The sequence below is a fragment of the Oryza brachyantha genome, chromosome 2 (assembly GCF_000231095.2).
Source record: "Oryza brachyantha chromosome 2, ObraRS2, whole genome shotgun sequence".
Lineage (NCBI taxonomy): Eukaryota > Viridiplantae > Streptophyta > Magnoliopsida > Poales > Poaceae > Oryza > Oryza brachyantha.
The window spans coordinates 10,054,706-10,065,736 of NC_023164.2; positions in this window are offsets into that span (position 1 = coordinate 10,054,706).

Genomic DNA, 11,031 nt, shown 5'->3' on the forward strand with positions numbered 1-11,031 from the left:
TCTGGCAATCGTTTGTGTGGTGGGAGAAGGAGTTATGCCATTTGCAGTGCTTCTTCTTTTTAAGCTCTTCGGCTGATGGTATGACATGTCCCGCTGGTAGTTGGATGTGCTTTTCCTGTAGCAGGAGATCGAAGATTTTATCGGCCTTGTTGACGTTGAAGTCAAACTTCTCCGTCTCCTTTGCCCCTTTGACCCAAAGGCAATTTACCGGCTTTTTGTTCTTGGTCCACTCTGCCAACCCTATGTCGGATTCATCGATATCAGAGTCCGACGATTCTTCGGCCAGGTAGGCGACGCGGTGTTGGAATTTATCTTTCCTGGCTTCTTGGTATCGGATCTCATGGGCCGATACTTTCTACACGAGATGAGCTAAACTCTTGAATTCTTATGCCGAGAATTTCTCTCCGATTTGGCCGAGCAGGCCTTGGAAGGCTAGTTCGGCGAGCTGCTGATCGCTTAAATTTAGCCTATAACATCGGCTTCTTACGTTGCGGAACCGTTGGACATAGTCATGAACCGACTCGTCCATCTTTTGTCTGACTGTGGTGAGATCGGTCAGCCTCATCTCCTACACCTCCGCGAAGAAGTACTTATGGAACTGTTTTTCGAGATCGGCCCAGTTCCTGACCGAATTGGGTGGTAGGGATAAGAACCAAGTAAAGGCTGACCCAAACAGCGAGAGTGGAAAGAAGCGCACTTTCAGCGCATCTTCAGCCGATGCTTCGCCACACTGGACTAGGAATCGGCTGACATGCTCAATGGTCGATGTGCCGTCTTGTCCTGAGAATTTGGAGAAATCCGGTACCCTGTACCGGTGCGGCAACGACACTCTCTCAAACCACTCTAGGTATGGGCGCCGATACATGGTTGTTTGTTCTTTCGGCCTTAGGCCGAAGCGCTCCTGCATGACCTCCGCTATGTGGTCTGTCCAATCCTCATCCCTGAACTGCCCCCTGGGCACTGCGTCAGGTCGGCGGAATTGGTTCTCGTAGATCGGCTCCGGTCGATGTGGCCATGCTGGGGGTGGTTAGTACTGCTGGTTGTCCCGGTAGTACGGATCGGCGTGCCGATCGTTCCTTGGTGGAGTCCTCTCCTGGTAAGGCTGCCTTGGCCTCTCTGGGATCTCCTCCAAGTGCACGCGGGGATTGTGTGGTATTGGCTCTTCCTCTCTCGGGTCTCTTTCATCCCTGTACTACCGATACTTAGGTCTTTCCCCATCCAGGAAATATCTAGGCCCCCTTTGGTGTGATTCACCACCGGAGCTCCATCGGCCACCTGCCGAATCAATCCCGACAGGGTATTTACCAGTACCCCCGATTGGGTTGATGAGGGCATGGTGTACTACCGAATCTACCATGTCCTGCAGATTTGACTGGTTAATTTTCTACGGGAGGGTCGCTACCTTTCCCTGCGTCATCTCCTTTTCGACACTCTGAACTCGGTGTCGGAAGCTGAGATTTCTGCACTGGACCGCCCCGAGTTATGCTAAAGGATTCAAGGCATAACTTCTGGAATTTGTCCATGTGGCGCTGCACCAGGGCTCGTTATTCGTCAGTGAGACTCTCCAAAGTGACAGGGAGAATATTCTCCGTGCTGACTTCCTTCGCGGCCATTGTTGTTGTCTTGTCCTGATGTGCACTCGACTAACCTGTGGTTGAGCTGGGTTCTTGACACGGGTCCCACTGGGCATGCCAAAAATGTGTTGACGCTGAAAATAATAATCAACGGTCACACACATGCAGGCCTGAGAATCAATCTTAGACCATTCCAGTGTTGGACCTAATTCTTGGAAATACTGGGCGTGTCAGTCAGTATGATCCTGTAACTGATAAGATATAACATGAAAAATAGTTAACCCCGAAACCGCTATCGGCCGGATAGATGATATCGCCCCAGGACCCTAGCCGATAGACTAAGCAATCGGCTCTATAGGAATTTCATGATAACAGTTATAAATATGCCCAACCGACCAAGTCAAAAGCAATATAAATACTGAATAAGCCAATCGGCAAGTTCATTTTAAAAGATTGGACCCAATCGAGACAGTCTTAAGATTAATCGGCCGATCGGACCGCTCCAGTACTTATCATCCACTAAATCGTTAGCCGATGTAAGACTAAACATGTAATTTATACAGCAAACTGGAATGCTATACTAATTATTCGCATAAAACAATAACAACCAACGGCATACGTGCCCAATCCAGATCTAGAAGATCGAACTCAATCGAGACAACACCGATCTGATCATAACCACGCATAATATCAGATAAATATTATAGCATGCGAATAACAAGACAGCAAAGCAGCGTAACCCATCAACTAATCCATTAAACTCAGCTGATCGGACAGACTTCTATAGACAGATTATACTGAACATACATAGATCAGACCTAACCGAGACAATATGTAGTCTAGCACAATATCGCCATAGAAACAGGAAGATCAACAAGTTTAACCAACCAATCGACAGATTACTCAAGGTAATACTGGCTAAAACTCCAGCGATAAGCCTCTACGAACCCCCGATTCAATTCGATGACATGGATCCAATAAACCAGATTGATCGGACCGAACCGACACAGAATCAGGCTAACTAGAACCATGCTACCAGATCGAAAAAGAGAATTCGTAGAGACTTGAACAAGCACTAATACTACTTCCAACCAACGCAGATGAAAAGTAATAATAGAACTCAACCCGCCGATCAACCAGGCAGAAGATTGGACTTAACCGAGACAGTTCTGTCTTAGTTGATCGACAGGTTTCGACGAACTGGAACTTACATCACGAAGCTGACAAACCCCGCGCCGAAAGCTCAAGCAAGTTGAAGATTTGAGGCGATGCACTGAATTGAATTGATCTCAAGATAATTTACAAAGACCCCTGGCACTTATATTTATAGCCCCGGGAAATAACTAACTAGGTACTAATCTGTTATTAACTACCTTACAGTATTCGGACTCTAATTAAATAACAGAATCCTAAACCAACTTTGAGATAAATCCTAATTAATTTACACGGACTCACGGTTAAACACCGAACCTATCTCCAAGCTTCGGCCCCAATCGAACTTTTATTCCTGTCCGATCCAGTCTCCATCGGCTGCAATCACACTGTACCCAATCTCCTGTCTCCAGCCGATTCGAGCTTTCCTATCTGGTTCGGTTTTCAACCATGTTTCAATCTATAACGATGATTTGCCAAAATCTGGCGTTAACAGCTGGTCTGTTATCTTATTATTCACATGTTACAATAATTAATTGATCTTGTGTGTGATCATGCCTAGATCTGTACTGTCTCGATTATGTTCGATCTTCTAGATCTAGTATGAGAATGCATGCCGTTAGTTATTATTATTTCACGCTGGTAATTGGTATAGCATTCTAGTTTATGTTTAATTCCATTCTTAACCTTCTATCAGCTGATAATTTTTATGTGTGATAAGTACTGAAGTGGTCCGATCGGCTGATTAATCTTAAGACTATCTCGGTTAAGTTCGATTTTTTAAGATTAACTGGCTGGTTGGTCTATTTAGTGTTTATCCTACTTCTGATTCAGCCGATTGGGTATGTTTACGGTCACCATCATTAAATTCCTGTAAAGCGGATCGTCCAGTCTATCGGCTAGGGTCCTGGGATTGATATCGACTGTCCGGCCGATAGCGATTTCTGGGTTAACTGTTTTTCATGTTATATCTTGTTAGTCACAGGATCAAACTGACTGGCACGCCCAGTATTTCTAAGAATTAGGTCCTGCACTGGAGTGGTCAAGATTGATTCTCAGACCTACCTATGTGATCGTTGATTGTTATTTTCAGCGTCAACAGCGGTGACGACTAGGGAGAGGGGTGTGGCGACGGAGGCTTCATGTCAGACCCGGAGTTTTGTCCTAAGCCTTAAATCGTAAAAAGAAATCCGTAAATAACAATTGGCTTAATTAACTCAGGAAGAATCCCTCTAAAAGAACCTAATTTAATTAAATTGAGGCTCGCAAATCGACTAACTGGATTTAAATTGAAATTGCAGAAGTATAAAATTTGGCCAAACAAATTAATTTAAAACTCGGCAAAAGTGGGGTTTTCCTTTTTCCCTCCTTTTTCCTTTCTTTTTCCCTTCCTTCTCAAATTGGGCCGAAGTCCAATTTTCCTCCCTCCCTTTTCTTTTTCCTTTTTCTTTTCTTTTTCTCCTTCCCGGGCTGGCCCAGCCGAGCCGGCCCACTTCCCATCGGCCGGCCCAGCCGACCGGCCGCTTCCCTCCGCCCGCGCGCGCCTCCGCCTGGGCTGCCGCTCGGCCCAGCTCCCGCGTCGCGCCGCGCCGCGAGTCCACGCCGCCTCCCTCCACCCTCGCGCCACTGACAGGTGGGGCCCACCTGTCAGTGACCGTTTCCCCGCGCCCGCGCCCGCGCCGCGCCGGCCGAGTCCGACTCCGCGCCGCCGCCGCAACGGCCGCCGCCGCAACGGCCGCCGCCGAGACCGCGTCGTGCCCGACTCGGTCTCCAACCTCCGCCCGCCCTAGCCGGTGCCGCCGCCCTTTAAATCCCGAGCCGCCGCGCGCCGTCGCCCACTTTCCGCCTCCGCCCGAGCCGTCGCCGCGCTATCATCGTTCGCCGCCGTCGGTAGATCTCACCGCCAGCTGCCGGTCGTCGTCGTCCAGCTGCGTCACCACCTCCGCCTCGCTGTCGCCGACTTGCTGCCGCCCTCGTCGTCGCCAGGGAGCTTCCCCAGCGCCGCGTGTTCCCTCTCCGCTCGGTCACCGCAGCGCCTCGTCACCTCGCCGTCGCCCGTCGATCTTCGCCGCCGTTGCCGATCCCCCGCTCCTACCCGCGTCGCCACCTTCACCTCGATCTCGCCGACCCGTCCGCGCTCTCGCCGCCGCCGGTGAGCGTCTCCATCCTCCCCTCTCTCTCCCCCTTCCCGGCCGACCGCCGCCGAGCCGCATGCCGTCACCGGACGGGTGTGAAGCTCATCCTCGCCGCCGCCCGCTGCTTGGGCGTGCCCGCGCCCGCTGCTCGCTCGCCGTCGTCGCGCCAGCCCGCTGCCGCCGCCTTGCTCGGTTGCGCCGAGTGCGCCGCCGTCTCGGCTGTCCGCCGCGCGTCGTCGCCGGTCGCCGGTCGTCGCCGTCGCGCCGTCGTCGCCGTGCTGTGCGCCGCCGCCGTGCCGCCCGCAGCTCCCGCCGCCGGCCGCACTCTCTATTCCCCTCTCGCTGACGAGCGGGCCCCACCCGTCAGTCACCCCGCGCCACTCCTCCCTCTCTCCTCCCGTGGGACCCGCGTGTCAGTCTCTCCCTCCCCCTCTCTCTCACCGACAGGTGGTCCCCACCTTTCAGCCGTCAGCCTCCTCTCTCCTCGCTGACGTAAGCAGCCCCATTAATTGCGCAATAATTGATTTAGGACTTTTCTGTTTAGCTAAAAAACCCAGAAAACTTCTAAAATTCATAAGTAATTCATCTAGTCTCCGTTTAGGTCCATTCAAATTTCATTAAATTCATAAAATTGTCAAGAATCCATTAAAAATACTTTCTTTTGCTGTTTCAGTAGAGTTTGTGCCTGTTTTATTTATTTTTGTGCTTTGTCGCTTAGATTCGGACCCCGCCGAAGAGCCGGTTTACTTCGAGATTGTCGCCGAAGTTCCCCAGGGACCAGAGCAAGGCAAGTGACACTCATCCTTGAACATATTGAACCCATTATTGCAAATTCCCCGCTTTATTATTTCAAATATGCATTGTTTTAATTAAAGTATTTACTTTATGTTATTTTCGGGTAAACCTTATTATTATGCCGTTGTTTATCCAACTTTATTCATTGCTGGACAGGGATTTAATACACAATTAAGTTCAGAAATTCGTGTGAGGAATTTCTGGGCGTGACACTTCGCCTCTCCCTTTTAGGGGCGGGGCTGGGCGGCGGCCGACACCACGGACATCATGGGCGGCGCGATGGTGTGGCGGCGGCATGGTGGCGGCTGTCACCGCAGATGACGTGGGTGGCGCGACGGCGACATGCTGCATCTGCGGCGGCGGCGGCATGGTGAAAGTGATGGCTCAGGCAGGGGTTTGCTGTTTGCGTGCTTGATTTGTGTATGTGCAGCAGTGCAGGGAGGAAGCAATATGTACGCGAGAGTAGGGTAGGCTGCATGCATGTATAGTTGATTGCGACAAAATGATTTGGTGTTAGGGAAGACAGTTGTCACACCCGGAGTTTTGTCCTAAGCCTTAAATCATAAAAGAAATTCGTAAATAACAATTGGCTTAATTAACTCAGGAAGAATCCCTCTAAAAGGAATTAATTTAATTAAATCGAGGCTCGCAAATCGACTAACTGGATTTAAATTCAAATTGCGGAAGCATAAAATTTGGCCAAACAAATTAATTTAAAACTCGGCAAAAGTGGGGCTTTCATTTTTCCCTCCTTTTTCCTTTCTTTTTCCCTTCCTTCTCAATTGGGCCGAAGTCCAATTTTCCTCCCTCCCTTTTCTTTTTCCCTTTTTCTTTTTCTTTTCTCCTTCCCGGGCCGGCCCAGCCGAGCCGGCCCATTTCCCCCTCGGCCGGCCCAGCCGACCGGCCCCGGCTCCTTCCTCCCGCGCGCGCGCCTTCCCCTGCTTGGGCCGCCGCCCGGCCCAGCTCGCACGCCGCTCTCGCCCGCGAGTTCGCGCCGCCTTCCTCCTCCCTCGCGCCACTGACAGGTGGGGCCCACCTGTCAGCGACCGAGCTCCGCCAGCCCACGCCGCGCTCGCGCCGGCCGAGTCCGAGTCCGCCGCCGTGCCGCAACGGCCGCCGCAACGGCCGCCGCGGAGACCGCGTCGCGCCCGACTCGGTCTCCAACCTCCGCCCAGCCCTAGCCGGCGCCGCCACCCTATAAATCCCGAGCCGCCGCCCGCCGTCGCCCACTTTCCCTCTCCGCCCGAGTCACCGTCGCGCCGTCGCTGTTCGCTGCCGTCATTCAATCTCGCTGCCGGTCGCTCGCCGTCACCGTCCAGCCGCGTCATCGCCTCCACCTCGGCGTCGCCAACCCTCCCCCAGCTCCCGTCGCCGCCGGTGGACGCCTCGCGCCCTTCGCCGCTCCTCCATCCTCTCCACCGCCGCGCCTCGTCGCCTCGCCGTCGTTCGCCGATCTCGTCACCGCGCGTCACCAGCCGCCGCGCGTCTGCGTCATCGCCTTTGCCTTGCCCTCGCCGACGCGCCGCCATCCCCGTCGCCGCCGGTGAGCGCTTCCCCTCTCCCTCTCCCGTTCCCTCCATCACCGCCGCCAAGCTCTCCCCCGCGCTGTAGTCGTCGGACTCCGCCGGTCGCCGGCAGTCCCTGCCAGACCGTCGCCCCGCTCCGTCGTCGTCACGCTGTCCTCGCGTCACCCGCGCCTTCCCGCGTGGCCGCTTCCCACGCCCGCCCGCCGTCGCCGTGCCGCCGTGCCGTCGTCGCCGTGCGCCGCGCTCGGCCGCCGCTGCTCGCGCCGCCGACATTCCCGCTTCCCGGCCGCCGTCGCCGTTCGCCGCCGCCCGCCGGTTCGCGCCGCTCGTCGCCGGGCGCCGTCCTCCGCCGGTCGCCGACCGCCGCCGCCCGGGCGTTGCCGCCCCTCTCCCTCTCCCAGCCGGACCCCGCTCCCCTCCTCTCTGTTCCAGGGTCGCCGACCGACGGGTCCCACCAGTCAGCCGCCGCCGCGCCCTCTCTCCTCCTGTGGGACCCACTTGTCAGCCCCTCGTCCTCCCCTCTCTCCCGTCGACAAGTGGACCCCACCCGTCAGCGCCTCCTCTCTCCTCGCTGACGTCAGCAGCCCCATTAATTGCGCAATAATTGATTTAGGACATTTCTGTTTAGCTAAAAAACCCAGAAAACTTTAAAATTCGTAAGTAATTCATCTAGTCTCCGTTTAGGTCCATTCAAATTTCATTAAATTCATAAAATTGTCAAGAATCCATTAAAAATGCTTTCTTTTGCTGTTTCAGTAGAGTTTGTGCCTGTTTTATTTATTTTTGTGCTTTGTCGCTTAGATTCAGACTGCGCCGAAGAGCCGGTTTACTTCGATATCGTCGCCGAAGTTCCCCAGGGGCCAGAGCAAGGCAAGTGACACTCATCTTTGATCATATTGAACCCATTATTGCAAATTCCCCGCTTTATTTATTCAAATATGCATTGTTTTAACTAAAGTATTTACTGTATGTTATTTCCGGGTAAACCTTATTATTATGCCGTTGTTTATCCAACTTTATGTATTGCTAAACCAGGGGTAACTTGATTAGAGTTAGGCCTAGGTTAACGCTTAGCCGTGCTTAGAACAAGTAGCTCATGGGATCACATTTAATCATGCTTAGTTCTGAGAAACTGAGATATTGATTCATCACCCGGTTCGGGTTAATGTCAACTAAAATATTGATAATGGTGGGCTGTGGGTGCATGGTTTTGAGAGTAGCACCCATGGTAATTAAGGACCGGTTCACAGGAAACCCTGGAAGTAATCAAGTGCTAGCCACATGCCGAAATGGGTAAGGTGGGATTTGAAGCATGACTTCGAACTATTTGACGTACCCAGGCAAGGGTAGGCGTGATGGAGTATGGACGGGAAATCGTGGTGTAACGAAAGCCTCTGCTGCTTCCGGATCTATCAAGGCACAAGAGGGGACTGCCCGACTTGGTGTAAAGGAGGGGGTGAAACCTGAAGTGTGGTACGATTAAATAGGGAGGGTTATGTGATGGGTCCTATCACGGTCTCCTTTCCGGTATACCATGGTGGTATGTCGGCGCACGTTCAAGTGTAGTGGAGTTGTGTCTTGTGGGTACAGTAGTACACCTCTGATCAGAGTATAACCTATTCGAATAGCCGTGCCCATGGTTACGGGCGAGCTCCCAGCTTCACTGTGATTAGTGAACCTCTAATAACTTGAGTAAACTGGTTTTTCACTCGGGTCTACTGCAACGTGGTGTAACGTTGAGTAGTGGTTGGGCCTGTTGCAATGTGGTGTAACGTTGGACAGTGTTGTGGTATTTTACAACTGTTATTTACTTATCCTTTATTGTATTCAATTACCTGTATTCTTTTTAATCTCTGTTATTTGTTTAACTGCTGCTTTATTGCAACTAACCTTAAGCCTGTCCTTGTTAATCCCTGCATCATTTATCTCCCCTTTTCCGTGTTACTTGTTGAGTACGGTGGTTTGTACTCAGCCTTGCTTAACTTTCTCACCCCAGAGCTAGAAGTTGAGTCCGATGGAGGTGCCTCTCAGGAGTGAGCTGATTCGCCGTTGAAGCTTTGCCTGTGGACTGGAGCCGTACCCGCTGGAGCTAGTCTACCTTTTTCTTTCCGCTGCATTTTCGCTAGAATAAGTGTAATTTTCAGTTGTTTCTAAGAACGATGGTTATGTAATCAACATTGTCTCTTTGTGTGCCCTGGCTGGCTGGTCCTGGACAGGGATTTAATACACAATTAAGTTCAGAAATTCGTGCGAGGAATTTCTGGGCGTGACAACAGTTTACTGTCTTGTTGCGATGTATGTATATGGCACCAGTGGAAAATATTAGTGGTACCTTGAATCAAGGAAATAAATAGAGATGAATGGAGTTTATTTGTCTCTCGGGAAGTATCTAGATATAATAAATAATTATTTTCGCCGGAATAACGGGATGTAGGATAGATGCGATGGATAATAGTCACGGTGATTAATATTTAATCGGACGACTGAAAATTGGAATAAAAGGAATAGATAACGGACGAGGCGAATAATATTTAGTCGGTTGACTGAAATTGAGAATAAAAAGAAAAAGATAAAGGATGAGGCAATTAATATTTATTCGGACGATCAGGGTCCAACATAAATAGAAATATTTGTGCGGATAGATTATTGAGACGGATCGAAGGTCAGAAAAGATATTTAATTTAACGGTAGAAGTCAGAATAAAATATTCCGAACGGAGATTAGATAATATGGAAGAAATTCGTCGAGACAATTAAGAACTGAAATAAGTAAATTTTCGACGAGGGGAAATTTTATTTGCACGAATAATTTCTCTGAAAAGAATTTTAGTCACGCGGTTTTTGGAGAGTCAGGGCCCGAGAAAAAGAATAGATGATTTATCATTTCTCTGAGGCAACTGAGCTTGGGGGTTTTGGTACGACAATCAGAATTTTTGAACTTGGGATTTTTGATTATCGAAATTTTTGGGCTCGCAGAGATCAGGATGTTACACCCGGGCCTGCCTATCACTCCCCCTCCTCACTCCCTCTCCCACCGATAGGTGGCCCCCACCTGTCAGCAATTCCACCCCTCTCTGCTTGCTGACGTCAGCAAGTCTCATTTATTGCTTAATAAATGCTATTTAGGACTTTCTGTTTAGTTTCAAAACCTAGAAAAATTGTAAAATTCAAAACTAATTCATCTAGTCTCTGTTTAAGTCCATTCAAATTTCATTAAATTCATAAAATTTCCAATAATCCATTAAAAATAATTTCTTCTGCTGCTTCAGTAGAGTTTGTGCATCCTTTTTATTTATTTCTATGCTTTGTGCCTTAGATTCGGAGCCTGCTGACGCGCCGATTTATTTTGAAATCATCGCCGTAGTACCCCAGGGAGCAAAACAAGGCAAGTGGCATTCATCTGTGATCATATTGAACCTATTATTGCAAAATCCCTGCTTTATTTGTTCAAACATGCATTGTTTTAATTAAAGTATTTATTGTATTTACTTTTTGGGTAACCTATTATTATGCCATGGTTTATCTATCTTTATTCATGTTATACTAGGGGTAAATTGAGTAGAGTTAGGCCTAGGTAATGCTTAGTTTTGCTTAGATGAAGTAGCTCATGGGATCACACATTAATCATTACTAGTTCTGAGTAGTTGATGATGATGATTTAATACCTGGTACGGGTTAATGCCAATGAAAATATTGATAATGGTGGGTTGTGGGTGCATGGTTTTGAGAGTCGAACCCATGGCAATTAAGGATCGATCCGTAGGACCCTGGAAGTTATTTTAGTCCTAACCACAAGCTAGAATGGGCAACGGGGGGATTTGAAGTGTAATTACGAACTATTCAACGTACC